Source organism: Hevea brasiliensis, unplaced genomic scaffold, assembly GCF_030052815.1.
Source record: "Hevea brasiliensis isolate MT/VB/25A 57/8 unplaced genomic scaffold, ASM3005281v1 Scaf1, whole genome shotgun sequence".
NCBI lineage: Eukaryota > Viridiplantae > Streptophyta > Magnoliopsida > Malpighiales > Euphorbiaceae > Hevea > Hevea brasiliensis.
The window spans coordinates 12,646,157-12,657,821 of NW_026614585.1; the positions used below are offsets into that span (position 1 = coordinate 12,646,157).

At 34.4% G+C, this 11,665-nt stretch overlaps 1 long non-coding RNA gene across 1 annotated transcript; it reads right to left on the reverse strand.

The window, feature by feature from the left end:
• Positions 1-1,933: 1,933 nt before the first annotated feature.
• Positions 1,934-5,177, reverse strand: LOC131176321 (uncharacterized). The gene is made up of 2 exons (XR_009146426.1): positions 5,008-5,177; positions 1,934-2,142 (listed from the first exon to the last, which is right to left on the reverse strand). It is a non-coding gene; the product is annotated as an uncharacterized LOC131176321 (long non-coding RNA).
• Positions 5,178-11,665: the final 6,488 nt, after the last annotated feature.

Here is an 11,665-nt window from a genome sequence, read left to right on the forward strand (position 1 = left end):
TCAATTTATGCCTCTTCACTATAGTTTAAGTGTAGTTCCAAACATTCTGACTGTCCGAACAGATATTAGTCGTCAGAACAGTAAAATGTACGGACTACCTTTGGTGAGGGCGTTACAATTCTTCCCCTCTAAATGAAATTTCGTCCTCGAAATTTACACAATATAAATAATCGAGGGACCGCTATCTCCTTGTCTTTTCACCTTTTTGTGTTATAATACTTTACTTTTTTTTTTTTTTTAGTCTGTCTTATTAATCCTAGTTCTACAATCTTATCCTTATCTCGATTTACTATTGGAAATACGTAGCTCTACACAATAGTCCCAAGTCGGTACTGTAATCTGCAGCTTACAGCACAAACATCAAGAGCATTGCATAGTTACTACGGTATATCCCAATAAACTAACTCTTTTTTTTTTTCTTTTTTTTTTTTCCTCAACTAGTTCTGTACTCATCTTCTTTCATCTCATATATAGCCTCCTTCTCATTTCCATCTATTATCTTTGATATGATCCTTTTCGATTGATAATCTACCATAACCTTATGGTTCAAAGGGTTGGTGACAAGCATGCCATCTTCTAACCCATCTATCGGTATCCTCTTTCAACAGGAGGTACAATGCATATATAGGGGTGAACATAGTTAGGGTCTATCAATACATACTTAAAGTTATTATAATTAGAGAATGTACCTCTAACAATGTCTACCAGGTCTGGCTCCTCTCGAGCCATAGTGTACACGTAGGGTGCTACTTCAACCTCGGGTTGTTCTATAGTCTCAGAAGCTCTCTGTGATGTACCAGCTATCTCTGGTCTCATTGGTCTTCTACCCCTCTGTACTATAGGGGCAGACCTCTGAGTCTGTGGTGGAGCTGTGGGAGCACTCCTCCGTGGGCAATCTCTCAAAAAATGCTATGTGGACCCACATCTGAAACATCCACCCGTTAGCAATCTACACTTTCCTCTGTGGTTCTTCCCACAATGTGTACAAACTGGCATCGGGGTTGATCTCCGTGCTATAGGACCCGCAGAATTGCCAATTGATACACCCGTTTGACCTTCTCTCCTCAGGGTAAATTGGAACCTCTGCCTCTGTTCTTTGCTCTGAATCTGACCCTCAGACCCCCTGGGTCTCTTTCTCTCTGTAACAGCTATTTGGGTCAGCCAGTCTAGACCCTCTCTTCTGCTGTCCCTCTGAGCGCTCATCATTTTTAACTCTCTCTACTAGGGTCCTATATACTGGCTGGGGAGGTGGTGGCATAGCTCTGGTGACCTGACGGAGCAATTGAGTCATTTGCTCTAGGAAGGCTTGCTGTGTCCTTACTAAAGTACCCAACGATGGTTCTGCTCTACTGCTACTGCGCCCCTGAATAGACGCAGGTGCAGGTGCGTGACTCTCTACTTCGTCCTTTATTGATTCTGGAGGTCCGTGCTCTGAAGGATCAGATGCCATCGATCCTATAAAACAGACAAAGAAACATATCTGCATTAGTGTCACCTCGACTCTATTTAAAGGCCCATGCATGTGATGCAACTATTTCTTTCTATCTATCTAGGTCTAGGACCGCCTAAACCTCTGCTCTGATACCACTAAATGTGACGCCCCTTACCCGTCTATTGTATAGCCGAGCAAAAAGTGCCACATTGGGTGTCGGAGCACCCTATCTTGTCTTTTCATGTCTATTGTAAATTTTAATGTCCTTTAAATCAGGTAATTTAAGTGTAGAAATTTTTTTTTTATATCTTATTTTTGTGGAGACCCGAACAGATCCTCCTCTGTTTTATTAGCATCTGGCGGGTTCCACTATCACCTGTTAACATATTCATAGTCATCTCACATATTTCCATATCATATTCTCTTTTATCATATCATTCACAACTATTTATGAGATCTCAAAATGAAGTGTCATCTTTTGCATTTATATGGAAGTTCATAGATAATAAATTATAAGTTTTCATTTCAAGTCCAAAATAAATACATCATAAACTAGTAATTACATCATGACTAGACATAATGAACCAAAATACTAGTCTACACATGGGCCCTACCAAAATACAAAAGACTGGTGAGGTGACGCTGATCGGTGGCAGATCTAGTCGGAACTCTGTCTGAATACTACTGTGGCGGCTGCTGATCTTCAGTACCTACGCGATGGAAAACCAACGCGCTAAGCATAACGCTTAGTGGTGCATAATTTATAATAATAATAATTAAACAATTGAAATAATATTTACAAATCATAAATTCTGGGTCTTTTACATTTTTTATTACACTTTGGATTCAATTAAAATTATTGGGGTCTTTCCTGTTTACTTATTGTATATTCAGTATTAATTTATTATTATCAATGCCCAAGAAACCTATAACAAATTATAAAAGCTGGATACAAGGGAGTATACGGGTTAGACAGCCATATGTCTACCCTGTATACATCTGTCAGGCACGAGGCCAGCTGTCGGGCACGAGACCCGCTGTCAGGCTTGTAAAGCCAGAAATAAAGTAGGCACAATGGCCAGTAAGTAGGCATATAGCCTGTAGAACAATCATATCAGACATATATTGTCAGTTCATGATTTGCTCTATAAGCAGTACTGCTATCTGTGGTCCCTAATTGGTATACCAATTTATCCAAACTAAATAAATAAGTCTAGGTATACTATGGGCAATTAAACATTTTTAATTATTTTAGCACTATTCACTGTTACTATTTTCTAGTACTGTTCATTGGTACCATTAATTTCATATTAATGGGACATTAGTCCCAATTTACATATTCATATCATTTTTAATATTTAATTATCCTTATGAGTATTTTAATTATCATATATAGCATTTTTCCCATGAACCTTTCTTTAGGTTCATGTTGATGTGTTATTTTTATCTAGGAATTTGACTAGGTTAGGATGTCTATTTAGTCACACTTCCTTCATAAAAATTGTTCCTCTATGTTTAAACTTGAATTTCAGTTTTTGAATCACTGAATTTGGAGTTATAGAACTCAAGTTATGGTCAAAATACCATAATTGGTCCCTTTGCCTCTAAGCTGTCCAGAATTTACAATTTCTAGTCAATAAACTTTGACCAGTCATTTGATCATTTTATTGTCATTTTTAGACTTAGGTTCCTTCACAAGATATGTTCCTCTATGTCTTAGGGACTCCCAAGTACAATTTCATAATTTTTCAAGCTTGGTATAGTGAGTTATGGTCAATGTATTAACTTGGACTCTCAGTCCTATAAGGGCAAAAATCAACTTCAGGGCAGTATGTTTGACCCTCTTTTTAGGGTCTTTACACTTAGAATTTGGCAAAGGTGTCTAAATCAATATTGTATCCCTAAGTATCATGTTTCTAGATCATATTGGCAAATCTCAAATGGAATTTCCTAGTGGGAGTTATGGCCAAATGAACACACAGGTATCAAATGGTATTCTGGGTTCAACTTAACATTTTCTAGATTTCAATTCCTAACTTTGGCTAATATTTTCCCTAGGATGCAATGGTTTCTAGAGCTTGCTCAAAACATAAAAATTGTTGTGCTATGTCTTATAAAACTTTTGGCACTAGTTTCACTCAATTTGCAGCTTTGGAGACCAAGTTATGGCATTTTTGCCAAAACTGGTCAAGCATACCAAAGGAACAGTATTTTGGACAATTTCTGGGTTGGCAGTTTTAGTGACTCAACTTTTGCTAACAATTTGATTTGGTTAAAAGCAAAACTGGGTTAAGTGGTCTTCATAAAAAGTGTAGCCCTATGTCTAGAATTTCCATTGGTAAAATTTTAGGTCATTTGGACCAGTATAGAGAGAGTTATGACCAAATGAACATGTACTGTTCATTTGGTCATTTTCTGGGTTGGCAGTTTCAGTGACCCAACTTGTGCTAATAATTTGAATTGGTTAAAGGCAAAACTGGGTTAAGTTGTCTTCATGAAAAGTGTAGCCCTATGTCTAAACTTTCCATGGGTGAAATTTTAGGTCATTTGGACCAGTATAGAGAGAGTTATGACCAAATGAACACGTACTGTTCATTTGGTCATTTTCTGGGTTGGCAGTTTCAGTGACCCAACTTGTGCTAATAATTTGAATTGGTTAAAGGAAAAACTGGGTTAAGTGGTCTTCATGAAAAGTGTAGCCCTATGTCTAAACTTTCCATGGGTGAAATTTTAGGTCATTTGGACCAGTATAGAGAGAGTTATGACCAAATGAACACGTACTGTTCATTTGGTCATTTTCTGGGTTGGCAGTTTCAGTGACCCAATTTGTGCTAATAATTTGAATTGGTTAAAGGCAAAACTGGGTTATGTGGTCCTCATGAAAAGTGTAGCCCTATGTCTAAACTTTCCATGGGTGAAATTTTAGGTCATTTGGACCAGTATAGAGAGTTATGACCAAATGAACACGTACTGTTCATTTGGTCATTTTCTGGGTTGGGTTGCAGGGTAATCCGAATTTAGGCAGAATTTAGGTCAAGTTTTGGACAGAATTTGGGCATAGTTTCTTCATAGAATATGGGCTATTTTGGGTCTAGTTTCACCCCCAATTGGCCTCATACCAATTGGGGTCACACAATTTCATTTATGGCCTAAAATGTGTACTGCCCTCAACAACACAACCTGCAGAAAATAGCACTTCCAATAATTCATTTCTCCTCCAACTTCCTTGCTTCAATTTGACATTCAAGGCACTTCTAAATATCATCAACACATCTCAACAATCCCAATTGCATGGTATAATACAAAAATACCAAAGTTAGGCCAAACCCTAACTCACAATTTCAACCTCTTAAAATCTCAATGTAAATTAACTTCTAATACTTATAAATGCATCAACCAACATCATTAAATCACTTTATATACATCATAGTCATCAAAAACCATCACTCACCATGGGTACCAAAAATTCACTCCCCTCATAACTCACCTATTTCTTTTAGTTTCTTACAAATTTCACTTCATTTTAACCTTAACTCAAGGATTAATAAAGGAAGGAAGGAAGATTAAGCACTAACCTCTTGTGACCCACTTCAAACTTTAACCTTTCTTCTTCTTATGGGTATCTAAAGCTTCCTTATGGTGTGGGCTAAATTTTTTGTGAAGTGAGCTATGGGTTTTGGGGAGGAGAAAGCATGGAAAATCAAGCTTTAAGAAGAACAAAAATGGAGGGAGAGAGCTCCCATGGTGGACGGTTTCAAGAGAGGGAGAGAGAAAGAGTGAAGAAGAAGATGGAAGCTTGGGGTTGGTGGGATTTTGTCTCTTATCTCATATATATATATATATATATATATATATATATATATTTGTACTTTAAATTCCAAATTTGTCATAAGCTCTTTATTTTCTTTTCTTTCCCTTTTCTTTTCTCTTCTTCTTTTTCCTAATTCAAATTCATAAACTTGTAATTTTAATTTATGTTAATTATTTTATTTCCTAATTTTAATTTGACATTTATGTCAAAATTCACCTCTATGGGTGAAATGACCAAAATACCCTTCATGGTGCTCATCGGGTTATTTTTATTATTTTATACCAATTAATAAATTCTCTAAATTTTATTTTATTTTCTCTAAATTTTTTTTAACATCTTTAATGTCATTTTTACCTAAATAAACCTTAAATTTGGTCCCAAAATTATTTCCTATATTTATTAAATTTTCTTAACATTTATTCCATCAATTTATGCCTCTTCACTATAGTTTAAGTGTATTTCCAAACATTCTGACTGTCCGAACAGATATTAGTCGTCAGAACAGTAAAATGTACGGACTACCTTTGGTGAGGGCGTTACAGTCAGCCTAATGCCTCTTTCAATATATGAGAAGTTGAATATGGGAGAGTTGAAGTCCACAAACATGTATCTTTCATTGGCTGACTGTTCAATTAAGTATCCAGAAGGCATTCTAGAAAATGTGCCTATCAAGGTTGGGAAATTCTACATTCCAGTGGACTTTGTCATTTTAGATATGGAAGAAGACACAAAAATTTCTATCTTATTAGGAAGACCCTTTTTGGCAATAGCTGGTGCATTAATTGATGTAAAGGGTGAGAAATTGACACTTAGAGTGAGAGATGATCAAAAGATATTCAACATCAATCCAGCCATGAAAAGGAAACATGAAGAAGTTGAGTCTTGTTTGCGGGTAGACATTATTGATGAGATTGTTCAAGAGCATTTCAGAAAAAGCTATCCACAAGACCCTCTTGAAAATTGCTTTGTCCATGGTGGGAGCATTGATGATGACAATCACAACATAGCTGCTTTTGCACAATACTTGGAGAGCTCTCCACCACAACCTGAAGCCACAATTTTTCAGCTTGAAGAAGTGCAAACTTTGGAGATTAAACCACCATCATTAAAGGTAGAGGATGCCCCAAAGGTAGATCTTAAACCTCTTCCTTCCAACCTCAGGTATGCTTTTCTTGGACCAAATGGAACATATCTTGTTATAATTAATGCATCTCTAACTGATATTGAGATTGACAAATTGTTGAGAGTTTTGAGAAAATATAGGAGAGTTTTGGGTTATGCAATTGATGATATAAAGAGAATTAGTCCAACAATCTGTATGCATAGGATTTTCCTAGAGTCAAATAGTAGACCTTCTATTGAACACCAAAGAAGATTAAATCCTACAATGAAGGATGTTGTGAAAAAGGAAATCCTGAAATTACAAGCTGCTGGATACAAAAGACTTTTGCAACTTGATGAGTTAGAAGAACTGAGACTTGATGCTTATGAAAATGCTAGGATCTATAAAGAAAGAACTAAAAAATGGCATGATAAGCATATCAAGAAAAAGAACTTTAAAGAAGGAGATTTGGTGCTCTTATTCAATTCAAGGTTGAAATTTTTTCTAGGAAAATTAAAATCAAGGTAGGCAGGTCCATTTAAAGTTGTGAAAGTTTTTCCTCATGGTGCTGTGAAAATTTTTGGTGAAAAATCTGGTAATTTCAAAGTAAATGGGCAAAGGTTGAGGCATTATTTAATTGGTGAGCCAATTGAGAAGATAGCAACCTGCTATCTCTCTCATTCTCCATAAAATTTTGATTGAGTAAGGTCAAGCTAAAGACCTAAACTCAGTATTTTTGGGCATAACCCACAAATTTTTATTGATTCTTTATTTCTTTCATATATATTTGTTTTAAGTTTTTCTATACTCTTTATTCAGAGTTTGACATTGTTCTAATTTTCTTGTGCAGATGGGATACAATTCATTGCAAGCAAATGAGCATTAAAAAATTTGTTTTAGTTCTAGTTTTAAATTTCAACTTTAAATTTTAGTTTTAAATTTATTCACTTATATTTTTCATCTTTCTATTGTTGATTATTTGCTGGTGGATTTTGCAGGACTCATTGCCCTTTTTGTTAATTTTTAAGAGGAAGTTTTTCCAAACTTTGACATCTTGGTTAAAAAAGAAAATTATTTGAATGTGGATGTGTGAATTGGTGCTCTGAAAAATTTTTTTATGAGTATTTGATGAACATAACAAGTTGAGCAATTAGAATTCATGTTATGAAGGTCTAATCACTTGAAATCTAATTTGTCTCAGTTTTTCAGGTACTGTGTAATTTTGTCAAATTTGGGCAGCAGATTTCACAACCTACGGCACAATCAATTTTGGTTGTGTCGTAGCTTGTGTTCACTGGGCGCAATTTGGGCAGAATATTTCACAACCTGCGGCACAATCGATTTTGGTTGTGTCGTAGCTTGTGTTCACTGGGCGCAATTTGGGCAGAATATTTCACAACTTCCGGCACAACCTCCATCCTTGTGTTCTAACTTGTGTCGTTTATTTTGTTTTGCAGGTTGACAACCCAATCCACCAGAATGAGCCCGCAACCAACCCCATGCCCAAAAAGCCCACTAACCCATTTTGATAATAATAATAATAAAAAAAAACTAACTAACTAACTAAACCAAAGCCCAAAGCCCATACCCATATTCAAAACCCATCACTTTTACTCCCTAACCCAAACCTATTCCCAAAAGCACCACCACCTCCACAAGATGGCAAAGGCAAAGGAGTTATCATTCATGACTGACCAGCTTCTATTTTCAGTTTACATATTTCATGTCTTTATTTTAGATGCTTAATTAATTAGTGTTTTTAGTAGCTTGTTTAGTTAATATTTTGCTTGTGTTGTTTTTTTTTTTTTTTTTACTTGAAACATTTGCTTATTCAGTATTTTTTTTTAGTTGCTTATAAGTACATTTTTCTTTTGAATCTTTAATGCTTTGCTCACTTGCTTTTATATGCTATTTCGGAAGTTCACTTGATGAGTGGATATCTCATGGTTATATTTTTGAGCTTAACCTCCCTATTTCAACTTTTTGAGTTTAATTGTTTTAATGGATTCCATTCCATTATTTCTTTTGCAATGAGTGTAGCAGCTGTCCAAATTTTATTTAATTAAATTAGCTGCACCTTCAATGAAGTAACAATTCTTATCTCAGCTTGTGTCATTTTTAGCACAAGTTGTGCTACCACTTATGAAACAGGGCACCCCTTATCCACTTTAGGCTTACATATCCATTCTTTATGCACATATTAGCCACCTATTTTCTGCACAATATTTGAGAGAACCCATTGCATTGATAGCCAAATTATCCCATTCCTTGCAATCTTTTAACATTGAGGACAATGTCCATTCTGAGTATGGGGGAGAGGGTAAATTTTTTGCAAAAATTATTTTTCCTTTTCACTTGCATATAGTGACATACTCATTAATTCATACTTGTACATAATCACATATATACACTGCATATAGCTTCATACACTTAGTTATGCATACTTAGTTACATATAGGTTGATTATACATTTATACATTCATGCATTTCATTTATTCATTTAAAATTTTTGGATTTTTAAACGATCTTTGAATTCGACGACTTATTCAAGCAATCTAACTTGCCTTTAGATGGTTAGTGGAATGAAAGTTCTAGTTGGGTACAAAGTCTTAAGCATTATTCTTTCTCTTACTTAATAACTGAAAATTAATATATTTATCTAGGTATGCAAATTTTGATTAGTTATTTTGAGTTTTTGAGTGTCTGAATAAACCTTTAAGGAAGAAAATGGTCATTGTCGTCTCACCATTCCTAGAACAAGCATCTTAGATCTTTCAAAGTAAAATTTTTAATTTGCATTTGATAAGAATATGATTTAGGCATTCCTTCATATTTTTAAACCTCACATTTAGCTTTAACCTACCTTAATTTCATTTCAACCATTGCAAACCCCCCTTGAACCTTAATTCCCTAATTTCTTTGGAACCCAAATCATTTACCTAGCCATAAAACCTAAACAGTACCACCTATTTATGAGAATAATGTTTTAGCAATTAAGTGCATAAAAAAAAAACTTGGAGGATTGAAACATCTTGAAAAGTGCTAGAGTAATTGTGAAAAGTTGATAAAAAAAAAGGGTCACCAAAATATCCCAAAGGTAATTTTGGGTGTGACATGAAATAGGGACACATACAAAATCAAAAAAAAAAAATAAAAAAAATTAAATAAAAAGTATAAAAAGTGGTCTCTTTATATAATCATTGTGATAGCACTTGAGATTCATTGTGAATTTCTTTCCTCTTGAATTAAAAAAAAAATTTATATATATAAAAAAGGGGATATTGGATGCACTTTGAGTTTCATGATTAATATTATTCTCATATTTTGTTTACCTTATTCCCTTTCTTTGTTAACCATAATTTTACCCTATTGGACCCCATTACAACCCTTAAAAGACCTAATGATTCTTTAAAAAATGCTTGTTACATTAGCGGAGTTAGATCTTTTATGCTTGCATATAGGTTTGGCAATATAATCTTCCATATATTACTCACCATCTATTTGAGACACATTGGCTATCTATTTCATTTAGGTTTGTTTTGGCACAATTGACTCTTGTAGCTAATTGGTATTTGTTGCTTGGGTTGATTGGTTAATTCTTAGCTATTATGTAATTGTTGAGAGTGATTTCTTCATTCTTTGTGCTTCGCTGGTGGGAATTTGGAATGTTGGTGGCTAGAGGTAAGTTGGTGGTTTGGATTAGTGATTTTTGTGTTTTCAAAGACTGATTCTATTCCCTTCCAAATGAGTTTTAATGAAATTTTGCTTGGGGACAAGCAAGAGTTTGAGTATGGGGGAATTTGATGCATGCATTTTATATCATCATTTAGGTATAATTTTTGCACATAATTTACCCTTGTTCATAGCTATTACTATAGATATTAGCATATATTTAGTCAATTTTGCAATTTTACACTTCTTAGTTTAATTTTTGGAATTTATTTGTTTTGTAGGTTAAATTTGGAGAAATTTGGTGTATTTTGATCAGAGCAGCCATTTGGAAGAAATTAGAGTTGAATTGCAAAAATTTTGAAGTTGAGTTAAAGAGGCCGAAAGTGACACAACCTGCGACACAGCTTGTGTCACAGGTTGTGTCGATTGTCAGATATGCAGTTTTTCTCGGGCAGCAGGTTTCACAACCTGCGACACAACCCGCGACACAACCGATTCAGCTTGTGTCGTTTTACTGAAAATGGCTGACGTGGCATTTTCGTTCCTCTGATTTAATACATCACTTTCTCTAGAATCTTCTACCTTTTTACCCATTCTAGGGCAGACCTCTGAACCATATAAAAGCTCCTTTATCTCTTTCTTTCCATAGGGAGAAAAAAAGGGAGATTTGGCAAGAAAAAAAAGGAAAGGAAGAGGAGCACGTGAATCATTTTGCAGCAGCAGCAGAAGACATTTTCGGCAACTCTCTAACAGCTGATCCTTCATCATCTTATTGGGTTTTTCTATTCCTTAGCTTAGATTTTCATTATTTCTTCATTTCTATACTTGGGTTTGTCTTGAAAACATGATTTGTTAGTAGATCTTTGAGATTCTAGAGATGGGTTTGTAAATATTGCTTTGTATTGTGGTTTTTGAACTGATTTAGTCATTTAAATGAGATTTGCTACATTTTGATTTATTGTTTGTGAGCTTGTTGCCTTGCTTGATGAATGGGCCCTCATTAAGTTAAGTTTTAATCCTTGACAGATGGACTGAAAAGTGAATGTTTGGGATAGATAATCTTGCAATAAACTTAGTTTTCTTGGTGTTAGAGATAAGCTAAGAGGATTAAGGGGACTTTTCAAAATCAATTAGAGCTTTAATTGGGTTTTTGTTAGGTTTGAAATACCGTGAAAACAGGGTTTGATTTAATGAATACCAACTTTGAAATGCTTGAAAAAGGTTTCAAAGAACTAAGAATTGATTTCCCTCAAAATTACAATTCTCATGTGTTTGGCTAAATTAGGGATAAACCACATGCAAACAATATTGAAAACTCTATCTCTATAATCACTTTAATTTTTATTAAATTTAGATTTAATTCCTCCTAATTTCATAATTAGCAATTTCAATTTAAATTGTGATAATCTAGTTTAATTAATTTAGTTAATTGTTTGATTTAGTTTAAATTCCTTAAATACCAATTTTAATTTTAAATTTCATTTTTAATATCTTTAAATTTTACCATTCTAATTAGTTTATCCTTTTATTTCCAATTTAAGCATAATTTCCTGTGGGAATGATATTATTTTTAAAATTATACTACTGTGATCCGTGCGCTTGCGGAAGCTACTTCACAGCTAGCACAACCAATAATAAAAAAGGAGAG